Raw genomic sequence first — 17,954 nt, 5'->3', positions numbered from 1 at the left:
TGCATGCAAGCTTCAAGTAAAAAATAGTCCAGCAATGCTCCTTTTGTGCTTTTCTTTGTGAGGTCATTTTAAATTGTGTCATCACTCACTACTGAAGTAAGCTGAACAATAGAATCATGCCAAATGTTTATTTCTCAAAGTTATTGTCAAGATTTTACAGATCCAGCTGCCTCTGAATGAATATCAGGCACCAGTTCTTTTCTCATTAATGCTAATTTGGCATTGGTCAATGCTTCTTTCCATGTTTTTTCTTCTCCCTTTTATGAATTAATAAGAATGTTCAGCATGTCGCTCTTGTCCTTCAACAACTTCTATAGGTGCACCATTGAAAACGTGATGCTGGATGCATCACATTGTGGTATGAAAGCTGCTCCACTCAAGAATGGGAGAAGCTGAAGAAGGTAATGGATGCAGCTTGGAACAAAACACAAATTTCTATCCCATCCATGAACATTGCCATTGGAAGGCAGCAGCAATCATCAAAGACCCCCATCACCCAGCACATGCTCTGTTCTCACTGCTGCCATCAGGAAAGAGGTATAGGTGCCACAAGACTCACACCACCAGGTTCAGGAACCAGCTGCTACACTTCCACCGTCAGAATCCTCAACGACAGTCAAACAGAAGCCACTTTCAGGTGGCTAAAATACCCCAATGTTAAGCCGCATAACATAGCTGAATGCGGCTGTTGGGAGGCCACCTGAAAGCGGAGAACCCTGACCCAAGGAGTACTTACCCAAGCCTCCTCGGGTAGGTGTATCCTCCGCTTCCAAGCACTCCCCCTAGGCACTTGAAAGTGGGCAGGACTACGGCCACAGTCGACAGGAACCTGTATTTGCTCTGCGGCCCCTCACCCCGCTGTGAACCTTTCAGGTGCCATATCAGCACCTTCAGAGCTGCCACCTGAACGTCACTTCGCACACACCCGCAGCCAGCTCCAGAGCCACATTCTCCCAGCTATTCCTCCTGAAAGCAGCTAGAAACTCATTTAAGGACTCTTACTTGATTTTCTTTGTTTTCTCTCTATTGCACAGTTTGTTTACATTTGTTACCTGTTTACAGTTATTTTATTTGTTTACTGTTTAAGCTGTGAACATTTTTTTTTGCACTACCAATTAATGGTAGTTCTGCCATGCCAGAGTTATATGTGATGCCATGCGTGTACTCTGACAATAAATCTGAACTCCATCTTCATCTCCCATTGCTTGGGAAAGGCAACCAACATAGTGAAAGACCCATCACGCCTCTGACATCTCCCTCCTCCCATTGGGTAGAAGGCTTTAGACAGACTTAACAGGCTGAAAGACAGTTCCTTCCTCACATCTATCATGCTCCTGAATGAACTCCATAACAGTGCTTTTGTGTTGCCCTTACTTGGTGCGAATTCAACTTCCTTTACATCGTAATCCTGCACTCTGCAGATTTTTCTTTTTAGATAACATACCAAAAGATTGCTGGGCAAATGCTGAAGTTGCATCCAAATCATGTTCTCCTGATGCCAAGTCAAACTGTACTTCATTCAGTTCATACACATGAATAACAATATCAGAGATAAGGTGAGGTTTCAGCAGTGGATTTCAAGTCACTGATGACTTTAATATACATAAATCTTCATACGGCGGCTCTTCACATGATTCCAATATTTTTCTACATTTACATAGAGGTAAATTAGCTGTGGGAAAGCATTTTGGCATAGCCAATTTCTGCCTCAGGCTGATGTCTTTACTTGGGAAGTAAATGAGTCTTGAATCTAATAGATTATGGTATCAGATTAGTTGTTTCACCTGCTCGAACAAGTCCCACAATCCCTATGAGTGGTCTTTGGACTTTTGGCAGCCAGGAACTTTCTACAGCATAATATAGAAATTCTGTGGACAAATACAGAACTTGGTAAGTGGATCACTGGGTACTAGTCATTCCTCAAATAAAATCAGCAAACATGATAGCCTCCGATCAGTTCAGATGACCTTTAGGTTTCTCTGGCTCTTTGCTCTGTGAAGTGATATACTGTATCAATTGATGTGACAGCCGCACACTCAATGAGCCGAATGATTGCCTTCTCTGTCATGAAAAATATAATTCCCATTCTGAGACATCAGTTGAGGATTTCATTTCCTATTAAGACTTGGATTTTAAAGCTGAACTTTCCACTTTTATTGTTTCTTGATATATTTCTGAATACAATGACCACACAGTAAATATCAATCTACTGTATAAAATTTTAAAATAATTATAGACCAGGGATTTGCCTGCCTTATTAGGTTAACCTAATGACAGGAAGTGGTGCTTAACATGCAAGAAAAGGGAGTATAATATGCTTATGGATCTGGATCTTATCCTAATTCTATTCATTTTAACTTTTGATATATTGCTTTTAAATTAGAATTGCAGTAAAATTCAGAATAAATTTTAGTTTGTTTTATAAAACGTAAATTAATGAAAATGATCTCCCCAATTTCAGCCATCTCTGTATTTCTGAAGGTATAATGTTCCTCAACATGATTATCCAACTGCACGAAAACCAACAAGGTCGGGTCAGATACAGCAATGAGCTCTCTGAACCCTTCTCCATTAACAATGGCGTGAAGCAAGGCTGTATTCTCGCACCAACCCTCTTTTCAATCTTCTTCAGCATGATGCTGAACCAAGCCATGAAAGACCCCAACAATGAAGACGCTGTTTACATCCGGTACCGCACGGATGGCAGTCTCTTCAATCTGAGGCGCCTGCAAGCTCACACCAAGACACAAGAGAAACTTGTCCGTGAACTACTCTTTGCAGACGATGCCGCTTTAGTTGCCCATTCAGAGCCAGCTCTTCAGCGCTTGACGTCCTGCTTTGCGGAAACTGCCAAAATGTTTGGCCTGGAAGTCAGCCTGAAGAAAACTGAGGTCCTCCATCAGCCAGCTCCCCACCATGACTACCAGCCCCCCCACATCTCCATCGGGCACACAAAACTCAAAACGGTCAACCAGTTTACCTATCTCGGCTGCACCATTTCATCAGATGCAAGGATCGACAATGAGATAGACAACAGACTCGCCAAGGCAAATAGCGCCTTTGGAAGACTACACAAAAGAGTCTGGAAAAACAACCAACTGAAAAACCTCACAAAGATAAGCGTATACAGAGCTGTTGTCATACCCACACTCCTGTTCGGCTCCGAATCATGGGTCCTCTACCGGCATCACCTACGGCTCCTAGAACGCTTCCACCAGCGTTGTCTCCGCTCCATCCTCAACATCCATTGGAGCGCTTACACCCCTAACGTCGAAGTACTCGAGATGGCAGAGGTCGACAGCATCGAGTCCACGCTGCTGAAGATCCAGCTGCGCTGGATGGGTCACGTCTCCAGAATGGAGGACCATCGCCTTCCCAAGATCGTGTTATATGGCGAGCTCTCCACTGGCCACCGTGACAGAGGTGCACCAAAGAAAAGGTACAAGGACTGCCTAAAGAAATCTCTTGGTGCCTGCCACATTGACCACCGCCAGTGGGCTGATAACGCCTCAAACCGTGCATCTTGGCGCCTCACAGTTTGGCGGGCAGCAACCTCCTTTGAAGAAGACCGCAGAGCCCACCTCACTGACAAAAGGCAAAGGAGGAAAAACCCAACACCCAACCCCAACCAACCAATTTTCCCTTGCAACCGCTGCAATCGTGTCTGCCTGTCCCGCATCGGACTTTTCAGCCATAAGCGAGCCTGCAGCTGACGTGGACTTTTTACCCCCTCCATAAATCTTCGTCCGCGAAGCCAAGCCAAAGAAAAAGTATTTCTGAAGGTATAATGGAATTAACTTCTGGTTATCAAAAATACAACTTTTAATCTTGGGACCACAGCAAGGCAGGCCTCGAATCGATGAAAGTGACCATTAAATGTAGACATAAACTTGTATTGTCCACAGAATTTCTTTCATATGCTGTAGGAAGTTCCCAGCTGCCAAAAGTCCAAAGAGCACTCTGACCATCATAGGAATTCTGGGATTTGTATGAGCAGATCAAGCAACTAATCTGACACCAAAATCTATAAGATTTAAGACTCATTTAAGAGCAGTGCCATGTTGGAACTGGTAAGGATAAACTGGAATATTGAATTCAAGATATGGTGAGTGAATATGGAAGAATAAAATGGGAATCAAGAGAGAAAGAGATAAGGGATAGAAAGTGTTAAGAAAAACCTGCTGATGTAATGAGATACAATTGCTATTCTGAGTTAAGTTGTTTTAACTGTAATTATTAGAATGTTAGTCAGAGACAATGTCTTTTGTCTAACTAAAATCTGAACTAATGGTTTCACTTAGCAATAGAATCTTCTTGGTTTGCTTTGCACAAGGAAAGAAAGTTGTTATAAATTTCATTCTTTTTTGCAACACAAATGTGTAATTAATAACATACAATAAAATAAACAATCTGATTATATCTGTGATAGGGTAGGAGAGCTGCACCTTACCACTTCTCCCACCTCTTAATGAGACAATTGGTTACCTAGTGACATTCAACAGAGTCATGGTTATACAGCACAGGAACAGCCTTTTGACCTAACATATTCATGGTGACCATCAAGAACCCTTCTACCAGCAACACCAAGGCACAGAAGGTTACAGACCTAATGTGGTGCTTTTAACTGAAATAGTAGAGTTTAAATGAAACAATGGAATGCACTGTGATGAGGTCAAGAGAAAAGAAAGCAAGATTTGAGGACTGCCAGAGAACAGAATGCACTGTAGGTACATAATTTACACCACTGACATATATCTACCCCAAAACAAAGCAGGAAAAATATGCAAAATATATGAATGGGTTCTCACATTACGTGGGAATAAGTTGAAATGCAGATGCCTGACCTTAGGATAATTAACAATGATAAGTCATTTCTATTGCTGTGAATGACCTAATTGTACCATATGTGGGAATAAAAAGGAGCTGCTATCAACAGTGCCTTGTTGAAAAACGACTTAATGAGAACTATTTTGAACTTGTTCAGCACTTAACAAAATAGAAATATGCACAGTCTGTTCAAGTACCAAAACAATCTCAGATCAAGAAGGCTCTGTCATCTTTCTGATTCAGAAGAGCATTGTATAGTATTATAGCATCTCGTTTTTCATACAATCATCCCAGATTCCTGATGGTGACACCTGTTGACATTCAATTTAGGATGTGTAGCTAATTTATAACAAAATATATGTTGAAATCTATGTGGCATCTTTATTTCCCAACATCTAACCTGAACCATCTTGACATTATGCCTCTGAGATGACCCACGGGTTGATGACCACAGTGGCAGACCAGTGAGGGGCTTTACAGCTGAAGAACACACAAGCAATGAGCTGTTGATGACTTGTTGTGAGGAACCCATGCAGTCTGTGGACTCACAGTAGACCATGTTCTGCTCAAGAATGACTGAAGGGGTATCAGGTATCTGAATCAGGATGAGAGAGGGTGCTGAGAGCTTCCTGATCGTGTCAGAGGTTTGAATCTGGAGCTCAGATGGACGATGGATTGGAATGGAGTCTGTGTGGCTGCAGAGGCTGCGGGAGCACTGGAGGCGAATCCATAGACACTCAGTGACTCTGGGGACTCCCTTTTGCTTCTGTTTCTCTGCTGAAGATGAATCTTCGTCTGCCTTACAGCAGACTAAATTTTGTGTAATATTACATCTGTTTTATGACATGTCAATGAAGGAATCTTGAATCTGGTATATTGGAAGATAATTTTGGAGGTTTCTGTCATGCACCTCAGCCAAAAGATTTTTGAGGATGAAATGCCAAGGACATTATTTGCTCTTCAGATTTTGCCTGGTTAGTATTTCCCATGTTTGCTATTTATATCAAACATTGATCCTATTTTATTTCTTTGCAATCAAAGTTCAGCCCATGTCTATTAGTGGAATCATAACTTTCCGGGGCATTGGAACCAGCTGATTTATGGAATTAACATACATTGTATTTAAGTCAGTTAAACTTCATTAATTTAGTTAATTATTGTTTTGTACCTGGTTTAATGAGGCTTCTCCTTAATTTTGATCTCTTTAACCTTCACCTTCCACAAGTACCACCTCACCCAAAGAATAGCACACATCTGGCACTTTTCCAAATGCTAACAAGCAATAGCTGGATTTTACCACTTCAAATTGCATTTACTTCTAACTAGTTCACGTGAAAACCTTATGGCACTCTAATTTTGTAGGATTTAGGCAGCCATAGGCATAGTTCCACCCAAAACGAGTATATATCTCAATCTGATTTATTTTAACTGAAAAGTATTTTGAGGTTGTTTATTATGGCTTTTTTTTGACAGAGCTATTAATTTTTACCATACTTTTATTTAAAGGATTTGTTGAATACCTTCTGAAGATTATTATTGAATGCACTCACCACTCCATAAAATAGGCCAAATGATAATAAATTAAAGTAAATTGAATCAAAGAAACTGGGTCAAGGGGGAAGTAGGGGGAGGAATGGGTGGAGATGGAAGCTGGGTAATCAGGAGACAGGAAGAATGTAAGGGTGTGAGTTCTCTGAAATTAGAAAATTCAGCCTTCATACTATTGGAACATTCAATATTCCCTGAGCTGTAGAATTTGAAATCTCAAAGACCCAATGAGATTTCAGAATGTTTGAATTTTCGGGAGCCCACATCTCTGTTTTCTTCCCTTCTGATTCACCCAGGTTCTCTCTCTACCCCTCCCCTTTCCAATCCCCTGACACCCTCTTAATTAAGTTTCTTTCTCCTCCCTCACCCGGATCCTTCTGCCTATCACCCATACTACATTTAATCATTGGGTTTCCAATTCCACTTCCCTACCTTGTTCCTTCTGCCCATCGACTTTCCCTTATCTCGTTCCACTGATTATCTTCCTTACTTGTCAGATGCCAGAATCTGCAGAGCATTGTTTTTCCTACTTATCACTTCCACTCTCTGTTACTACCTCCCACACCTCGCTCCAACCACACCTCGTCTGATTCCACATCACCTGCTGGTTCCTGCCTCATCCTTTCCCCTCACTCTTTATTCTATCTCCCTTCTCCACTTTCAGTCCTGATGTAGGGTCTCAACCTGAATCACAGATGCTGCCAAACTCACTGAGTCCCCCAGCAATTTGTTTTTGCTCAAAATTTCAACATCTGCAGTCCCTTGTGTCTGCCCAGAACAGAAAGTGGTATTCCACCTGAAGCCCAACCAGATCAACAGATCATTATTCTCTGGTTCCATTTATACAGCTTATGAACATACACGTTGTTTTATTGGCCTCCACAACATCCTGCCAAATTTAATTAGTTTTTAATTTTAAATTTAGACATACAGCATGGTAACAGACCATTTCAGCCCACGAGTCCGTGCCGCCCAATTTACACCCCATTAACCTACACCCCCCGTAGGTTTTGAACGGTTGGACGAAACCGGAGAAAAACCCATGCAGACACAGGGGGAATGTACAAACTCCTTACAGACAGCATGGGATTCGAACACCGCTCTGGTCTCAATTGCTGGAGCTTATTGTGGACTTCTGGAAAGGGAAATTGTGTGTGGTTGTGACTGTCTTTATCGGCAGGATAGCAATGGAGAGGGTTAGTACATTTAAATTCAACATATCAGAGAACCTCTCCTGGGGCTAGCACTTTGAGATACCAGTGCAGAAAATGTAGCAACACCGCTCCTTTTTCAGAGGTTTGTGGTAGCTTAGCATGTCGTTGAATACTCTATTAAACTTCTACAGGTGTTTAAATTTAAATGTAATTGTACAACATGGTAACAGGCCCTTATAGCACTTGAACCCATGCTGCCCAATTACACCCAATTGACCTACAACCAGGTACATTTTTGAATGGTGGGAGGAAACCGGGGCACCTAGAGGAAACCCACGCAAACATGGGGAGAACATACAAACTCCTTACATACAGCTCTGGATTCGAACTCCGGTTGCTGACGCTGTAACAGCATTGAGCTAACCGCTACGCTAACTGTGCCAGCCTGACCTGTTGCAACAAGGCCCTTTTGGAAACTCAAATGCGCAGGAACACAGAAGGCTGCAGCAAGTATCAAACCTAGCCAACTCTATCACAAGCATGGACTTATGTCGCTGCTACTCTCAGGAAGAAGGGCCTGTTGCCCATCACCACTAGATTCAATGACAGTTTCTTTCCAATGGATATCATGCTCTTCAACCTCTCCCTATCACTTAAACCATAACACTACCTCAAGGCCACTGTTCGAACACATCTTTTGCATTGACCAACCAACTATTAATATTTATTATTTATTATATATTTTCTTTTCTCTTCCTTATATACTCCTTGGAGGGCAGTTGAAAGTCCAGAAGATGAGTAGTGTGAGAGAGCTCACCCTTCTTCAAAACCAGATTTTTGTAAGTTTATTAGGGACCAGATGAAGCTATTCTGTGAGACAAATTGTGCCTCCTCTTCCAATTGTCTTATACTATGAGACACGATAAAAGCTTATTTAAGGGAACTAATAATCTTATATACAAAAGGTATTAAGAAGAAATACATGGCAGAAATAGAAGAACAGGAAGCCAACGTTTTGAAATTGGAAAAGGAGTTCCAACAGTCTGGTTCCAAGGAATTATATCAATCACTTTTAAACATAAAACAATACAATAAATCTCACACTTATAGAATTGAAAAAGCCTTTTTAAGAACTAAATTATGAATTGGGAGAGAAGGCACACAAAGTCTTGTCCTGGCACCTGAGAACAGAAGAAAGTTTAAGGACAATCAAAGCAATTCAAACTTAAACAAGTTCAGCTTCATATAATCCAATAGAAATTAATGTCACATTGAAACAGTTTTATACAAATTTATATAAAATTGCCAGAAGACCTGACTACGATTGATGCATTTCTGTCCACTGTTGAATTGCCCAAACTTGCCCAAGAATCCCTTCACTCAAAAAGAAATTGAAAAGGCCCAAGGCTCACTACAATCTAATAAATCACCAGGGGAAGATGGTTTACCCTGAATTTTACTGAGAATTTAAGCATTTACTCATCCCTCTCATCATTGATGTGATTAACTTAGCATCTAAAAATCAAATCCTCCCTGAATCATTTCTCTACTGCCATTATCACTGTGATTCTCAAAAGAATATAGAGACCCATTAAAGTTCTCTTCATTTTGGCCCATTTCACTATTAAATTTGGATTATAAATTGATATCTTAAGGCCCTGGCTAACAGGTTTGGCCAATATTTGCCAAAATTAATAAATTGAGTCTAGAGTGGCTTTATTTCAAAATGTCTGTCAGTTAACAATTTATATAGGCTCTTTAATATTATCCACCTAGCAAAATCTAAGACTGAGCTGAAAAGGTAGCTGAAAAATTGCTGAAAAGGCCTTTGATAGGCTGGAGTGGGTGTATTTATTTAAAGTCTTGGCCAAGTTTGGGTTTGGATAGATGTTTATTAATTGGGTAAAAACCCTCTGTCCTAAACCCAAGCCAAAATTACCACTAACAGACAGATCTTGACTGTATTTTACTCTAGTAGATTGAGTCAACAGGGCTGCCCTTTGTCTCAAGTCTCTTTGTCTTGGCTATTGAGCCTCTAGTGAAAGCAATTAGAGAGGATCCTGATATAATGGGTTTCAAAGTAGATCAGACAAATCATAATATTAACCTCCTGGCAGATGATGTAATTTGTACTTCACAGACCCTGCTAACTCTCTCACTAAATTACAGACTCTTTTAAACCCTTATGGTATTATTTCAGGATACAAAGTGAACTGGGAAAAAAAGTCAAAATATTCCACTAATGAGTTATGATTACATTGAGTGTCAACAAACAAACCCATTTAAGTGGCTACCAAATGGTATAAAATATCTGGGAACAAATGTAGATAACGACCTTAAAAATTTGTACTAACTTAATTACTTAGAAACTACATAGATCTATACCTGAATTGTCAGAAATGTGCTTCAGATGTGATATAGAGGTCAGTTCCTTCTTGCACTCTACCTGGCTTTGTATAAAGGTGAAGTCCTTTTGGTACGACCTCTGTGACATCTTGACGAAGATTGAGGAGCCATCTTCCCATTACATCCTGAGCTTTGCTTACTGGGGAATTTCACAATTGTCAGTTGATCTTTAACTAATTTCCACATTAAATTTATGGATATTGCTTTATGTATGGCCAGGAAATGCTTAACAATGACATGGAAATCTGATTCCCCTCTCCTCTTTGATAGATGGTCTTTGGAAATGAAAAGATCACATATAGTCTTAGAAAAGGATACAACACCTTTCTGAAAAATTGGCAGCCTTTCCTAGAATATATAGGCACTTCATTGACACCACCAAAAGGATGTGATCATTTCTTATAAGGTTCTCTTTAAAGAATATAATACTGTGTTCGTACAGTACAATGTCTCCATGTGTTTCACTGTATGCACTGAGATTTTTTTCTTTAATTGGGTTTATTTAGGAAGGGTAGGGAAGTGAGGTTTCTTTGGTATTTTGTATAATTGTTTAAAATAAGTTTGAAAATAAAAATAAAATATTATAAAAAGGGGAAGAAATTTTCTTTAAAGTCAGCGTACTTTGATAATTTATAGTGAAGTGGAATAGAGAAACATAAAAACTGCATATGCTTGTATCTTGAGCAAACAGCAAGCTGCCAGAGGAACTCAGCAGGTCAATCTAATGTATTCTCCAATGGATCAACTCTGAATACCCTCTCACCTCCTTAGCTCCTCTCCCACTTCATATGTGTAATATAATTTCCTTTTTTTACCTCGGCCTTGATAAAAGGATGCCAACCTGAACTATTCTCTCTCGATTTCTGCCCATGGATCCTTGCTGACCAGCCTAGCTCCTCCAGCAGCTCATGTTTTTGCTCTGGTCCTTTTAATATGTTGGCTGCTTTCCTGAGGCAGCAGGAAGTGAGGACAAATGTGATGGCTCGGAGGATAATTTGCATGATGGCCTGTGCTATGCTCACAAATCTCTAATTTTGTCATATTCTTGGGAAACCAGTGCATCCAAACAGGTTGCATTCTCCTGTGCATCTATAAAAATTGGTATGTGACACTGAGGACATGTTGAATTTCCATTGGGTTCTGAGAAAATGAAGGCGTTGGTGTGGTTTCTTGGCGGCAATATCAGCATCTTGTGCAAGTCTGTGGAAAGAAGACATACTGTACCTCTGCCTGCAATCAAAGAGGTATGTTTGGAACCACATTTGAGCAATCCCATTAGACTTGTTGCCAAGAGGAGGCATTGGAAGAGTGTGGCATGGTTACTTGTCCAAGGGAGCAGTGAAAATATCAAGAGATTATTGCATGGATGTGATGGGACTGTTTCAATATGCTGACAAGATCAGAATCCTCAATGGTGATTTAGATCTAAAATCCAAATTGAGGAACTAGATCATTCTTAAGATGGATTTGATTGCTATCTTTAAAATTATTTATTATTTAAATCATTAAAACAATTCACAATCTGCTGGAGGAACCCGATAGGTTGAGCAGCATCAGTAGGAATAAAAGTATGGTCTAAATTTCAGGTCAAATACTATTATCAACCATTCATTGACCCACTGAGTTTGTCCTGCAAATTGTGCTTCAGGATCCAGCATCTTCAGTCTCCTGTGTGTCTGCGTTAAAATAATTCACATTGTTCAAGGTTCAAATGAAATTATCTGATTACAACATATTCTTGTGAAGTTAGTAAAACCATGATTGTACTGAACAAAGGCTTTCACAGGGAGTTTCTTGATCAGGTTACCACATCTCACACCTGTCATCTTTTTCCAAGCCTGTAATTTAAGTCCCTCATCTTCTATGTGTGAACCTGATTCCCATCCATATCAGATCATGTCAGCTAAACCACAAATGAAATTTAAATACACTAAAAAAAAACCTTCGAAGCAAGAACATCAGTGAATACAGTTTCACGCCCTTCATTATCCTGGAGATCTTTCTTGACCAGATTCAAATTTTAATGGATACATGCCAGTCTGGGAATAGTCACAAACTAATGATTTTCTGAGTAATTCTAACCCTTTGTACCAATGAAATACTGTACATTTGCACCATCATTATGCAACACTTACCTCAAAAAAAGTTATTGTTACCTGGCAATAATGCAGCTGATGGAGAATATTGGGACTCTCCTTTAAAGATATTTAATCAGCTAATAATTTGAAATTCAAAATATATTACCTTGGCTTAAAAGCAACACTGTTGAACTAAAAGGTTGTAGATTCTAGATTTTTTAATTTATAAATAGATCTCCATCACAATAAAAATTATATAATGAAAATTATATATAAAGCTTTTATAAATTATTTTCATATCTGTAGTGTCATATTTGTATTTACAGTGTATTCTGACATTGTACATGGTAGCATTAACCACTAATGTGCTCCCCCAAGGGTTACTCCCCCTTCTGTTGTTTCAGTGGCTTTCTCACCAATCTTAGCCGTCAATGTCTAGTAGCAGAAGGATCCTCAACTGTGGTCCTTCCTCACAGACCAACTGCATTATCTACACCAAGCCTCAATCTATCTCTCAGTACTCCTGCAGCCTGGAATGTGCCACTTTGCAGCATTCCTTCCATAACATGTCACTGTGCTAGATGACCAATAGGTTTTGAGCAGACTAATGATAAACAGCACTGGATGTCTATCTCTGCATGCATCTCTGGGAAGAGCCTGTAAATTAGAGAGTTCTCTATTACAGTGCTGTTGGCGATGAATCATGACAAGGACCTTTGCATCCTTCTCCAGAAATTCAAAGTCTGCAAAGAGGTGGGTGGCTGTATCCTCCTCATCACAGTCATCTCGAGGGCAACGTGCTTTGGGGATGATATGGCATTAGCACTGCATGGAGCTAACTGGGAGGGATCCTTTCTCTGCCAGCCAGGCCAGGTCCCAGTGCTTGTTGGTGAGTTCTGGTGATTTGACATTCTGCCAGGTGATATGGACCGTCTGCTTAGGGAACAGGGATTCCTCGTCCCTCAGTGTCTGCAGAATGTTCCGGCCTGACATTGACTGATGGACTTGTGGTCAAAGGTGTTTCGCTGAAACTGGTTGAGACATTACATGGCAATGATACCAGATCCATCCTTTGCAGCACCTGAGACAGAGAGAACCTCGGTACATAGCAGTATCAAGTGCTTTCATACCTTGATTCCATGCACAGATTGATACAGCCACACATGAAGGTGGCCACCAGAATGAGGGTACATGGGTATCGCCTTTCTCCTGTTCTCAAGTGATTTGTATCTAGCCATGCATCGGACCTGTTCCTTTTTGGATTTCCAGAAGACAGCTTGGGTGTACAAGAGAGGGGTTGCACCTGCTCTATGTACAGAAGTCCCAAGAGCACCTGGCACCTGATGACCAGATTCCTTCCTGCTATTCAGAGGGAGCATTGTTCGACAGTCCCAGTTTCCAGCAGAACATCATTGTCTACTCGAAACAATTTTTTATTGCAGGTCTTGGCCCCTCCAAACTGTAGCTCTTTAAGGATCTGAATCATTAATTCTTGGTTGATACTTCAGTGTAGTACAGGGGTTGGGGGGGTTGGAGGGGGGAAAATTGATAGCAGTATCACCTTTCAGTGGAGCTGTTAAACTAAAACGTCTGTTGCCAACTCAAGTGCAAGCAGAAGATACCCAAGTGCTTTCGAAAAGCAAACATATTCTACTGGGACTTTTTGTCTAATATCTAGTACTCATAACATTGCCAATATCATTGTCCTATTTTTAATCCCATTATTGCCTTGCTGTGAAAATTAAAGCTGATTGTTTCCCATTGTTGCTTCTGTTCCAGCACCTAACGCTCTTGAGTATTACGTAACTGAAGTATTTATACACATTATTAATATGGCAGGCTGGTCCATAACTCTAATCTTTGTTTTTGCCTATCAATATTGTAACAGTCTTGAAAGGTATTACATAATTGAAGAATATTTTCTTTTCATTTCAACAGATCATGTATCTCAATGGAACTAATTGGGGGAAAAAAAATGATCAGATGTGAAATCAGACTCATGACTCAGAGCATGTGGCATCGTGGGTGAGGAGTAGAAAGGATAACAAACTGACCACAAAACTGAGAAGAGAGTAAATAATTGGAATGGGAACAATAGGAATTGGTATTTCACAGATATCATTGTTGGGACTACTGTTCAACCCTGCATGAAATACTTGGGCCTTTGTAGTGGAAGTACTACAATTGCAAATGATGACGATTAACAGCAAGAAAGATCCTGAGAAAATGCAAAGCAATAATAAACTTGTAGACTGGGCTTACAAAATGTCCCAAACAGCCCAGGGAAAAAGCTTCAAAGATTTTTTTTAAGAAAGGATAACCAGATCATTAACAATGAAGAGTATATTGACAGTTTTAGAGATTCCAAGATAGGAAGTCAGATAGATCAGGAGAACTGGCATGTAGTAATGAGTTCAGGTGAACCTTTTTAAATTTTGAAATGGTTGGAAATTAATATTTCTGCTACAAAAGCAGTTGAAGAAGGTGCTGGATAACCTACTTAAAATCCCCAATAAGTTTTCAGTATTTAATATGAATGGAATAAATGAAAAAGAATGAAAAAAAATGACTTCTTATTGGTTTCTTGTGCAGCACAAAAACAGATGAGAATCTGACCATTAGTAAACAATAACAATTAACTACAAAGTTTAAGGAGTTATGTTTAGAAGTCTTAAATATATATGATCAATTTAAACACAACTCCATCTTGTCAATGACACTTCATGTCAATTGATTTTTTGAAAACAGGTCGTCTCACATCATTTGATTGAAAGTTCCTTATCAGCTAACTTGGAGCAAGGCCAGGAAAGTTTAAGAATGATAAAAAAACACAGTATACTGCTGTTTGATCATAAATTGTACTTCCTTTCCTTTATTGTGGACATAGACGATGCTTAAATGGGGGGGGGTCAAAGAATTATAGAAGACCATTTCCATCCAGCGCACAGTACCTTTGACCCATTACCATTAAGGAGGAGGTACAGGAGCATCAAAATCATAACTGCCAGGCTGGGAAATAACTTCTTCCTGGAGGCTGTGAGATTGATAAATAGTATCCTGTAACTGAGTAAATCATCCCAAAATTTTAATTAATATATTAACTTTAAATTATATCTCTTCGTATATTTGTGATTATTATGTATTTTGTGTGTGTGTGTGTGTGTGTGTGTGTGTGTGTGTGTGTGTGTGTGTGTGTGTGTGTGTGTGTGTGTGTTTGTGCAATCTTCTTTCTTTGGCTTGGCTTCGCGGACGAAGATTTATGGAGGGGGTAAATGTCCACATCAGCTGCAGGCTCGTTTGTGGCTGACAAGTCCGATGCGGGACAGGCAGACGCGGTTGCAGGGGAAAATTGGTTGGTTGGGGTTGGGTGTTGGGTTTTTCCTCCTTTGCCTTTTGTCAGTGAGGTGGGCTCTGCGGTCTTCTTCAAAGGAGGTTGCTGCCCGCCAAACTGTGAGGCGCCAAGATGCACGGTTTGAGGCGAGATCAGCCCACTGGCGGTGGTCAATGGGGCAGGCACCAAGAGATTTCTTTAGGCAGTCCTTGTACCTCTTCTTTGGTGCACCTCTGTCACAGTGGCCAGTGGAGAGCTCGCCATATAACACGATCTTGGGAAGGCGATGGTCCTCCATTCTGGAGACGTGACCCACCCAGCGCAGCTGGATCTTCAGCAGCGTGGACTCGATGCTGTCGACCTCTGCCATCTCGAGTACTTCGACGTTAGGGATGAAAGCGCTCCAATGAATGTTGAGGATGGAGCAGAGACAACGCTGGTGGAAGCATTCTAGGAGCCGTAGATGATGCCGGTAGAGGACCCGTGATTCATGATCCAGAGAAATGCTATGTTATAGTGTTGTAAAGGAACAGTCAGATGATAATAAACTTGAAGTTTGGAGTTAAGTTGAAGAATGTTTTTAAAAAGCACACAGTCAAATTTTGATCATACATTTGAGAGTCAACTCCTCAAAGTGCTCATATACCAAAGAGATTAAGCATAATATTTAACATATAATTAAGATACCATAAAATTACCACGCAATTATGTATTTTCTTTTCATGTCCTTGTGCTGAACTGACAATTTAGAGATGGGGCCAAAACTAGGAATACTTTGCCAAAGGAGCTTTGGAGAATGGTCTGGGCAAAAGTTAAACTTATTAATCTTAATATGTATGAATGTGACATTAATTGTGCTAAATTTTATCCAAACTAAATGAACTGTAATTGTTTTCTCACACCAATTTCAGGAGAATTCCACTGATTAAAAATGTATTAATAAGTTTGCAACATGTTGCAACATTGCAACAACACCATTTACAAATGTTGCGATGAAACCACAGTAGTAGGCTGTATAAAAAGGGGAAATCAGCATACAAGAGAGAGACTGAAAACTTGGTTGAAAGGTGTACTAACCACAACCTTTCACTCTCAGTATGACATTGGATACCTTGGCAAACATCTACAGATGTGTAGTGGAAGGTGTGGTGACCTGCTGCATCACGGTTTGGTCTGGGGGCACTAATACCTTTGAGTGGAAATCCCAGTACTCATAGGAAAATCTTTCCATACCACTGAGAAAGTTTACATGGATTGCTAGCGTCAGAGAGCAGAAGCAATCATCGAGGATCCACATCACCCAAGACATGCTCTGTTCTCATTGCGGCCATCAGGGAAGAGGTATAGGTGCCAAGGACATGTACCGATAGGTTCAGGAACAGTTGCTACCCCTCCAATATCAGACTCCGATTCAATCAGAGACTCGTTTAGGACTCATACTTTGCACATTATTTATTACTACTTAGTTGTTCTGAATTTGCACAGTTTGTTTACATTTCTTTATTTATATTTCTCTCTTTTGTATATTTATCTTTTTCTTGAGTACAGTTTACAGTTACCAATAAGTAAAAATTCTGCCTGGCCTGCAGGAAAAAGAGTCTCAGAGATGTTATGTTTTACTCTGACAATAAACTTGAACTTGATGTTAATTTCAATGAGATAGAAGGGTTTCATCTTCTTAAGCCAGATATTAATGTATGCATCTTTCCTATCCAGGTGCACCAGGGTTTTGTGAAGAGCCACTGAGATGGGACCTGCCCTACCTGTTGCTGCAGAAGGCAAATTGGAACGGATCCATGCTCAGACAGGAGCTACCGTGCTTCAATATTTCAAAACACTTCATCACTGAGGATTTGAGTGCCACCAGTCTATAGTCACCACACTCCTTTTGGGCACCAGCACAATTGAAGCCTGTTTGAAACATAACCACTCTCTATTGGATAAATGTATGGGAAATTTGCAACAGAAAACATTAGGGTTCATTAAAATAAAGCTCATGGGAGATAAAATGTTTAAATGACATAAATTTTCTTTAGCATCTAGTTTATGGAAGATCTAAAATAAACTATTCTGATTTAATTAATTGTGCAGAAATTTTTTATTCTCAGAGTGTTAATATCCTGCAGACACACAGTGTCCAACAAATCTCATTAATAGTTACTTCAGCTGAGCAGAAAATCCTATTGGCCTCTTTAATCAAGACCCATGACTCGATCCAAACCTCCCTTTGAATAATTTTGAATTTGAACTTCTGAAGGCATTAAAAGTTGAATGATTCTGTTTTCAGTAGATAAGCATGTTAAAAAAAAACTGAAAACAATGAGGTTCAGAGAGAACGCTGGAGATGGATTAAATGCTGAGCAGATTGATGGGATCTGTCCAGGACAAACTTTCTGCAATCACCAGATCATGATTTGCTGATTTATCACACACTCTATAATTCCTTGCTGGGGACACATATCCATCAGAGGTAACTTCAAGGAAGCATTAAATTGCAGAGTATGAAATCGTTTCACTAGCAGCAATATAACCATATAACCATTTACGGATGCCGAATTGTTTTTTGCTAAAATTAGTGTGCTGTGTAAAATCATGTAGGCTGGGAAGTAC

At 40.1% G+C, this 17,954-nt stretch overlaps 2 long non-coding RNA genes across 3 annotated transcripts in view; one reads left to right on the top strand and one right to left on the bottom strand.

Moving 5' to 3' along the window:
* Nucleotides 1-17,954, bottom strand: part of LOC138738867 (uncharacterized) — a 208,093-nt gene that overhangs the window by 114,887 nt on the left and 75,252 nt on the right. The window lies entirely within an intron of this gene.
* On the top strand, nucleotides 91-17,423 carry LOC138739846 (uncharacterized). 2 transcript variants are annotated; one of them, XR_011342476.1, is made up of 4 exons: nucleotides 91-401; nucleotides 8,309-8,368; nucleotides 10,993-11,179; nucleotides 13,952-14,546. It is a non-coding gene; the product is annotated as an uncharacterized lncRNA (long non-coding RNA). The 2 variants fall into 2 exon arrangements; XR_011342477.1 differs by lacking the exons at nucleotides 8,309-8,368; nucleotides 10,993-11,179; nucleotides 13,952-14,546 and adding an exon at nucleotides 17,061-17,423.

This window comes from Narcine bancroftii, chromosome 7 (assembly GCF_036971445.1).
Source record: "Narcine bancroftii isolate sNarBan1 chromosome 7, sNarBan1.hap1, whole genome shotgun sequence".
Classification (NCBI taxonomy): domain Eukaryota; kingdom Metazoa; phylum Chordata; class Chondrichthyes; order Torpediniformes; family Narcinidae; genus Narcine; species Narcine bancroftii.
The sequence above is the reverse complement of the archived record's forward strand: the minus strand, read 5'-3'. Positions and strand labels throughout refer to the sequence as shown.